This window comes from Lolium rigidum, chromosome 1 (genome assembly GCF_022539505.1).
Source record: "Lolium rigidum isolate FL_2022 chromosome 1, APGP_CSIRO_Lrig_0.1, whole genome shotgun sequence".
In the NCBI taxonomy this organism is placed as follows: Eukaryota; Viridiplantae; Streptophyta; class Magnoliopsida; order Poales; family Poaceae; genus Lolium; species Lolium rigidum.
In genome coordinates, this window is record NC_061508.1 from 107,419,234 (window position 1) to 107,428,939 (window position 9,706).

General features: G+C 40.6%; 1 long non-coding RNA gene across 3 annotated transcripts; it reads right to left on the reverse strand.

The window, feature by feature from the left end:
* Positions 1–1,356: 1,356 nt before the first annotated feature.
* On the reverse strand, positions 1,357–5,593 carry LOC124679310. Of its 3 annotated transcripts, XR_006994923.1 has the most exons (7): positions 4,763–5,593; positions 3,814–4,660; positions 3,140–3,231; positions 2,595–2,786; positions 2,398–2,519; positions 2,006–2,110; positions 1,357–1,705 (listed from the first exon to the last, which is right to left on the reverse strand). It is a non-coding gene; the product is annotated as an uncharacterized LOC124679310 (long non-coding RNA). The 3 variants fall into 3 exon arrangements; XR_006994920.1 differs by having other exon boundaries at positions 3,814–5,593; XR_006994922.1 differs by having other exon boundaries at positions 2,595–2,797; positions 3,814–5,593.
* Between the last annotated feature and the right edge of the window lie 4,113 nt (positions 5,594–9,706).

The window sequence follows — 9,706 nt, forward strand, 5'->3', positions numbered from 1 at the left end:
GGCTTTTAATTATTGATCTAAAAAAACCTTCCAAAGACAGATGCGTTTCAACGGATCCAAGTCCGCATCCTCATCACCAACACATAAATAGAAGAATGGACTGTAGCCGGTCCTCCGACTCTAGGTCCACATCTATCTAACACTCTCGAGGCCAGTCTGCTCATAGCACATTCACTGTGGTGACTACCGAGAGCTCACATGGGGTTATCTTGATCCCATATGTGAAGAAGTGGTGGAAGAACGCTAACCCGCCTTCCAACGACACCAACTAACCCGCCAGCGATGCCAATCGACATGCCAACAACAGGTACCTGAAAGTTGTGGGTTTTGGTGATTGAATTACATAAAAATTAAATGTCTAATGAGCTTGTTGAGTTTTTGGTAGACTTCTATTGAAAACTAGTTCAAATGCCCGTGCGTTGCCACGGGTACCCAAATTTTATTTCACAATACACAAAATGCATGAATCTTGTTTTGGAATTGGTGAACCTTTTTCGGAAATAGAACATTTTTGTAAAATAATGAATTTTTTAATTAATGTCCATGAACAATTGGTGGACAACTTTTTTTTTCTAATGCACGATTTATTTTTGTTACGGGTGATTTTTTTAGCACGCGACTTTTTATTTTCTATAATTTAAAATTAGGGAAATATTAAAATTTTGAGATTCACCGTGACTGGTTATTGAAAGCTAACTTTTTTAAAATTCTTTCTTTTAGATAAACAAATATAATGCATCAACTTAAACAGTAACTCGCCAAGGCGGCTGCCTAGGTGCTGCGGAAATCGAAGGCAGGAGGTCCCGCTACAAAGCAGAAGGGGAAGGCAGCCATCCCCCGCGGCCACCCTTCACTGTGCAATTCCTCCACCTCCCCGCCCGTGTTGTTACCCTCTTTGACGGAGGTGGCCGCGCCTGACAAATCTAGGTACGCAATTTTGTCCCAGCCTTAGGCGCGCGATTTTCGTTACTAAAACCTTGGTAGCGTCGCAAATGTAGTTCATTCCCACGGTGAAGAAAAATCTTAGTGTGTACCAAATGTAAGGTAGTGTTGTACTTCAAAAGCACCCAAAGTCCCAAACGAGAATTTTCTAGCTCTGCATATATGTGAGTGCTAAAATAAGGTGCAATCCATACGCAACACACAAATCAGGATACATATATCAAACTAATTATGTTTTACCACCGAAGTATAAAATTATGTGTGCATTAATTCTTCCATTTTGTCAAATGCATCGAGCATAACATATGTTTACTTTCATAACATAACTATGAACATGTACATATTCATTTGGTCCCTACCCCTATGCAAGCATCTGCACAATTTATCCTTTGTTGCACCCCCTAAGAAAAAAACAAACCCCACGTACATGTCGAGCTGGATTTATAATCATCGTGGCAAATGGCCAATCACATCTTACTCTAGATGCATGTTTTCGCCCTACACTCCTTTTCAAATATTAACAGGTAAAAACCCTACAAATATTAACAAATGGAAATACTTTTTTAGAACAACAAATGGGAACAATCCGCGGCGGATCTGCATGTAGCTACGGTGGTGCACAGTACAACGGGTAGAAATATTTTTCTTGTGAAACTGCAATTTTTCAACGATGTGTGCATCCTCGAAAAGCGGCACCCATAGGCACCGTGGAACAATGATTGTCTTCATTTCTAGATCTAGTCCTCCAAAACTTCACATCTACCTGATTAGAGCAAAGCAAGCAAAAGCATTCAGTTCGTGAGGCTTTAGCTCCTTGCAAGTTGGCACCACCGAGAACACATTACCCAAAAAATAAAGTACACGAATAAAGGAAATCAACGATGGTATACTAAGGTTATGCACCAGTAAGCTGGTATACTGAGTTTAATAAGGGAGATCTCAGTTATGTCTTAATTACCTTAAGGTTCATTATAATCACAGGGAAAATATTTGCATGTTCTATTCATAAAGCCTAATTGCACTATCTACCACGTTGAAGTTTCTGCACCATAAGATTCGGTACCTAGGGTGTGTATGTAGAATGATAGGCACCATAAGCTGCCACTTGATGAGCGGATTGAGACATTTGATGGATGTAGTCAAAAGATCCATATGCAGGATAAGCGGCCTGTCCAACAATATAGTTAAGTACAAAACTATAGAAACACAAAAAACTATAGGTTACGAAGTAGCACAATGAGATCTAAATCTCTTGGTTTTGTTATGAGGATTCCAGGATGCGGTAAAAACATGGCAAATATACTGATCACATCAGTACAGTAACAAGAAGCAAATCAGTATTCTAAACAAATGAAGCAAGTGATGAAAACGTGTTGCTGAAATCAACATCTTCTAATGTTGACCGGCACACGAAGAACATTATTTTAGCTGGAAGTTTGGGGGAGAGAGATTGACATGAAAGCAAACAATGAGTAACCAGTATGGTCCATGGTCGAAAAAATCTGATGCCATAAGCTGTAACCCAACCAAATCAACAACAATGACCCATTTTCTGCTTCCTCGCTGTTTTTTCTTTTCTAAAAATTCACCTCCATTATCATAATTGCTCACAAAGTAATGCATAAAAAGTAAAACATGAAGTAATAAGATACCTGCGGTGAGCAGCCTCTCATTGTAACTTGCCTGAGGTTTTCAGCAGTGAAACCAGCCTACATAATATCTTAACAAATGCAGGAAACAATTATGAAACAGCTCCGAGAAAGATTTCTAACCTTGACCATTCCAGTGCCATTGTCACATACAAGAGGTTGGATGTCCCCTCACTATCAGGTGTCAGCCATTTTCTAGAGAGTATCTCCGAGTAGCATAATAATTATATCAATTAGCAATAAATTAATATTGTCACTCTATGGAAAAATACATGTCTCGTGATTTTTGAAATAATATTTATGGATCTTCTACGTGTTACCAAGAAAGTCAAGAGAAATCGATAACAAGTTTAGAAAGAAAACACTGAAATGGAAAGGGCCGTAGATTCTCCATAAGTTTTTGAAAGAAAAGAGCATATGTAAACAACTTAATGTGCGACAATTCATTCTTCTTGTTAAGTGAGAACTGAGAAGTTTGCCAAAGGTAATGCAGTGCATAGTTCGTTCTTATTGTTAAGAAGTATGCCAAAGCTAGCTAATGCACTTACTCCGCATCCACATTCTCTTCCTCCACTCTCTTCAAGCGACCTTGCCTTGTACTTTCTGCCGCCGCACGGCCAACGCTGACGATGGACCCTCCCTGTTAGTGCTCAATAGTAAAGAAAAGCAACATCATGAGTTCATGCTCATAGTCATCAGATAAAGCTATAATTAACTGAACGAACTTGCACGTGCATTAGCAACATCATTTGGGACCTCAAAGATCTGAATAGTTACTACTTATACCTAGCAAATTACACGACTAAACAAGTTGGACTAAAGCTGCACTCCGCCATTTGCCGCTATGAATAATTTGCTAGCTTGAGTTAAATAATTTCTAGAAGCTCGAGCACTTGAGTTCAAATACTGAAAAAAATATCCAGAACTGTACTATACCGGTTCAGACATCTAACTGTCCATAGATGCTAACAGGCAACAATCGAGCACCACACGATAAACTATGCTCATGTACAATCAGGGGACATAAAGAAACTATGTGAAATTGGTCTCCAGAGGTCCTACTTAATGTGTCAATACCTAACTTATTACTGAAAATTAGTATTTTCTTTAATATATCCTTGTGTACTAATATCAATTGATTTCACCTTTTGTAGTTCTAAACCGAGGCATACAGGTGCATAACTATTTAGAGTACAAAGGAACAGGACAACGTGTTTAATACCTTGGAGGCAGTCCGAGTTCTTGGTCTCCTTGTGCTTTCATAATACCATGTCGAGGACAGAGTCAATGAGCTTGCCGTACTCGGCATAGTGTCCCTTGACCCAGTTGTTGCCCGCACCGGACTGGCCATGGACGAAGTTGTCCAGGAGTAAGATGTTGTGGGCAGGACCGGAGCGAAGCGACTCCATATTCATCTGGACCTCGCAGAGCTCCCCTGCGGCGAGTAAGGCGGTGGAGCGGTGCATAGCGTCAACGTGGCAGTTGAACATGGGCGTCCACCACTCGACAATGTTGGCGCCGATGGACTCGAAGGCATGATCTAGGTCGAGGGACTCGAAGAACACCGACCGCAAATGCGCAGTTGTGTGGCGTTTCTTAGCAATGATCACATAATGGAACCATGATTTAGATGACAGTTCAAAGCACAAACCATCACATAACTTTGTAACTTCGATGATACTTATTTCTGATTTGATGCTTCTCGCACAAAAATTGAACAATCCCGTCAAATAAACCATTAATGATCCCAGAGTATATAAAGTCAAGTCGTGAGTCTCATATTTAAGTACCACGAATCCAATTCCTAATCCTTCACAGACCAACTAGATGTCAATCAGGACAAGGAAGGGGGATATTACCAATAGAGCATGTTCCAGACAATCGGCTAAAGCAATCAGAAGAACGTCATACGTAATTCCTTCCTGTTGATCCAACATCTCCTCCTCTACTTGACGTACATCAGGCATGTAGACATCAACTTCCTCAAGTGGAGTGTTGTTGAGGTCAAGTGGGGTGCTGTTGAGGTCTGGGAACATCATAGTGGAGTTTGTTGAGGAGGCAGCTGATATCTGCAGGCCAGTAAAAACTAAGCAAGTCAATTTCATTTTACATCCCAACAACTATTTGCTCTACACAAATTGTTATGAAAAAATACAGCATGGAAAACATACTGTGGAGATTTTGCAGTAACCTGTACTATTAACATGTTTGATAAAATGCTCTGAGATGTACAATGATCTAAATCTGAGTCACCGTGGAGTTTGCTCTTACTGTTTTCGGCAGAACTGCTTCTTCTTCTTCAGTGACCTGTAATCTCAGCCAATTGATTAACTACTGCATGATTTTCTCTCCATTATTTTTTAAGAGTGCAAACTACTGATATGCTTCACATGAGTATGTGACTTCTGCTAATTCAGGGCACTGTAATGGTGCCTTTCTATGCTTTACAAGCAACACAGGTTAAAATCAACTGAATTTAACACAGATTCATCTAGTGCTGTGTAGAATAGATTTGAAATTCTATGTAGGTAATGTTAATTTGTGATATAAACCAAATCATTGCCTGGTGCTATACACTGTACATGTCCATGTTCATGGTAGTGACTTTGATATTTTAGTGTGTCTTTTGTTAGTGCCATGACATTGTGACCTAAACATGTAACTTTCGGATATCCAAAACTGAACTAACTTGTACAGATTGTTTACAGTTACATGTCAGCTACCGATGTTTACAACACATGTGTTAGCCGCAATTCAGCGACCTGAAACTTCTACATATTGTTTTACACTTTTATAAGCTTGCTAGTTCAGTTTCAAGGAGATTGTGACCTGATTGATGTTTGCTTAGAGAACTGATCGATCTTGTCGCAGGCCGGAGTTGCAGCTGTATCACGGTGATCTCCTGCGCGGCCCCTCCGTCGTTGCAGCGATGACAAGTGCGAGGAATGGCCGCGGCGGCCCCTGCGACGACAGCCCCTGCAACGGTGGCCAGAGTGGTCGGGGCGGCCCCTGCGACGGCAGCCGGAGATGCAGCTGCTCGCGGCGGCCCCTACAACGACGAGCAGAGAGGTGGCCGGCGGCCGGAGATGGAGCTGGTCGAGGCGCCCCTGCCCATGGTCGCGTCTCCCCCGGGCCGTGGTCGCGTCGCCTCTAGTGCGTCTTCCAGGCGGCCCCTCCGACGACGAGCACAGCGGCTCCGGAGGTGGAGCTGGTGGCGGCGCCCCCTGAGCATGGTCGCGACGATCCCTCCGACGATGGTGCCAGCTTCGCTCGCGCGCCCCTGCCCCACCGGCTCCCTCGCGCGGCTGCCGGATCCACTTTGCTCGCGCGACCCCACACCCCGCTCCCTCGTGCGCCCCTGTCCTCGGCTCCCTCGCGCGGCCGCCGGCCCTAGCTTCGCTCGCGCGCCCCTGCTCCACCGGATTGATTTGATTTACTTTCCATGGGAAGAGTGATTTGATTGACTTTCTATGGAAAGAGTGATTTGCTTAACCGGCTGGGATGGAAAACCAGCGCGTGGGAGGATGGATGGAAAAAATAGTTTTGGTAGGACGACGAAACGGACGAGACCGGGGAGAATAGAAATTACGTTTAATCTTTTTATAAGTAGTAGAGATGGTGTCATGGTTGAGCGCTTGTAGCCTTTACACAGTGTGACAACGTGACAGGGTGACACTTGCTACTTGCCAACACATCAGACTCGAGCATGAGAACCAAAGGGCTCTTGCCTACCGCTTCTTTATAAGCCAAAGTATGTAACGTGATCTAATTACCGTCATGGACTCATGGTTGTGTATTGAACTCAGACAAGTTAACCCCACGAGAGGGCGCTAAACTCAACCGGGCGGATGTTACGATTGCAAGGCTTCACGCACACGCTCCTATCAACTCATGGGCACCATCGCACTTCCGCGGGATACGAATAAGACCCGACCAAGGCATCTGCTCCCAGCAGTAGCACGATGATTATTACATCATCGTGCGAGGGGCAGAGATAAAGAGATCTATCAGCTTAAAGCATATTCCATAATCGATGGTCTACATTAGTTGTTGCCGCGCGCGCTTGTTGTTTGCTTCGGCCTCTAGTTGTACATGTCGTGTGTTTTCACACTATTTTTTAAAAATGAAATAATGTGTTTTCTTGTGTTACCTATGAGCATACCTGGGTTGCTTATGTGTTTTTAACAGTTTTATCTAGCTTTAGAGAATGGAAAACATCATTTTATCATTTCTATTTACACTAGTAGAAAAAGAAGGGCTACAAATCCAGACTAAAGGATGCATTAGCACTGGTTCGAGAGGCCAGAGTTTTAGCACCGGTTCATGCGGGACCTTTAGCACCGCTTCGTGCCATGAACCGGTGCTAAAGGGTTGGCGTCAGCCGCGAACCCTCTAGCACAGGTTCGTGGCACGAACCGGTGCTAAAGGGTACCCTAGTTTCTGGTGGGTGGCACCGCAGGATTGGGGGTCTTATTCTATAGATATGATGGGCGATTTTCTCTCGCAAGAGGGCGCTGCTTATTAGTTGAATCCGGGAAAATATAGGAAGCACTTTAGCACCGGTTCGTGCCACGAACCTGTGCTAGAGGGTTCGTGGCGCCAACCTTTAGCACCGGTTCATGGCACGAAGCGGTGCTAAAGGTCCCGCATGAACCGGTGCTAAAATTCTGGCCTCTCGAACCAGTGCTAATGCATCCTTTAGTCTGGATTTGTAGCCCCTTTAGCACCGGTTCGTGCCACGAACTGGTGCTAAAGGTTTTTTTGCTCCTCATGCACCTCCACAACCCCCGTGTATAGCCTTTTTAACTCAGTAAAATGGAAAAGAAATTGATTGAAAATTCAAAAAATAAAATCTTTTGAGATACATGTATGTTAGGCAACCTACTATTAGGAAAAATTAACAAATTTGAATTTTGAGTTTTTTTGCATAAAAAGTTTAGAACAAGGTAAAAATTACATTAACTTTTGCATACGATGTCGGAAAAATACGTATAATATATCAAAATGATCGTGGAAAAAGGTTTATTTTTAGGAATACGGTAGGGGAAGCCCCTACGGTGGGTTTTTTCATAATAAGAACCCAATTCTGCATCCATGAGGACTTGAATCTGGGTGGCTGGGTTGTACATCCACTTTCCTAACCGAATGAATTGTGGAAAAATGTTACATCCGATTAGCAAATTTTTAGATTCTCAAAATTCCAAATTAAACTATGAAAGCAGGAATATTTTAGTTTTTGCTAGAAATTTAGGATTTTTTATTTTTTATTTTTTAAAAAATTACAATTAATAATTACATCCTCCATAAAGATTACTATTACTTTTAGCAAATTATAAAATTTTCAAATTTTCAGGTTTTAGGTTTGGCAAAAAAGATATTAAAAAATTAAAAATATTTGAAAATAATACAAATTAAAAAGTTAATGTTTATTTATTTATTCAATATTTATTATTACATCATTACTTTTGTTTATTAAAAATATTATTTGAAATTCAAACAATAAAGAAATATGACATCGACCAACATTGCTTTTCAGGTTCTTCTTCAATTTCTTCTTTATCGGAAGCATCATTTTTATCATTACCACTTTCATTTTCAGCATCAGAAAAAGATATACTATTAGGATCCTTAGCAGGTTCAGAGATTTCTACAACAGTTTTATGTTTCTTATTATTTTTCTTAGACTTAGTCCTAGTATCATCAACTCGCTGAGAATCTTGTTCAGTTCTCTTTGGATGTCCTTCAGGATATAGAGGATCCTGAGTAGAAACACCACTTCTAGTTCTTATTCCATATGCATGTTTTTTCCTAGAAGAATTAACTAGCAAATCTTTTTGCACTTCACTGAGCTGATCAATTTGAGTTTGAACCATATGGAAATGTTTAACAAGCATTTTAACATCATTAGAGGTTCTTTCCACAATATCATGCAAATTATTGATAGCTCTAAAATTTTCCATTAGGTGATGTTCCACTCTCTTATTAAAATTGTCTTGCTTAACAATATAATTATCAAATTCATCTAAGCATTGATTAGGAGGTTTAGAGTAGGGAATATCTTTATTATCAAAGTGTTGGAGAGAGTGTACCTCAATAGTAGAAGAGCGAGGGATTGGCTTATATAATTCTTCTATAGGTGGTAGATTCTTCACATTTCAGATTGAATACCCTTCTCCTTAAGAGATTTCTTGGCTTCCCTCATCACTTCATCATTTAATTCAATCATTCCCCTTTTCTTCGGTGTTGGTATTGGCTCCGGTGTAGTCCAATCATCATATTTTTTGCTTATTTTAGCCAATAATTCCCCAGCTTTAGTCAGAGTTCTTTTCCTGAAAACACAACCAGCACAACTATCCAGGTATGTCCTAGATTCAATAGTTAGTCCATTATAAAATATATCAAGGCGTTCATTTTTAGCTAATGGATGTTTAGGTAGTGCTCTAATTAAAGAACAAAATCTTGCCCAAGATTCAGGCAATTTCTCTCCTTCTACCTTTCACAAAGTCAATGATTTTTTACAAAGCGGCATGTTCAACACTAGTAGGGAAATATTTCTGAAAGAAAGCATTAACCAAACTAATAGGACTATCAATAGATCCAGGAGACAAGTTATCATACCAAATTTTAGTTGCTCCTTTCAGAGAGAAATGGAAAATTTTAGTGACAAAGTAAGTACGTATCTTAATATCATCGGAGAATAAATTACTCAAAGTAGAGAGTTCATTCATATGTTTTATAGCAATTTCATTTTCAGTACCACAAAAAGTTTTTTCTCAACAATAGATATGTAAGATAAATCCAGAGAGAAACCATAATCCGTATCTCTAATGTTTATGGGAGATGTGGCAAACATAGAATCAGGATACAATTTATATCTAACAGCTCGTCTTGCAAGAAGAATTTTCATAGCATTTGCATCTCAAGTAGCAAGACATTCTTCAATGAATTTATCATCAAGTTCAATATAAGTTTCATCAAGATCATCGCTAGGATTACCCCTAGCTTGAGGTGAACTAATAGGTGTAATAATATTTTCAGCATTTTCAATTTGTTTAGCTCTAGCAATTGTAGTATCTAGGAAAGGACCTCACGAACCACTCTTATCAAGCACAGTA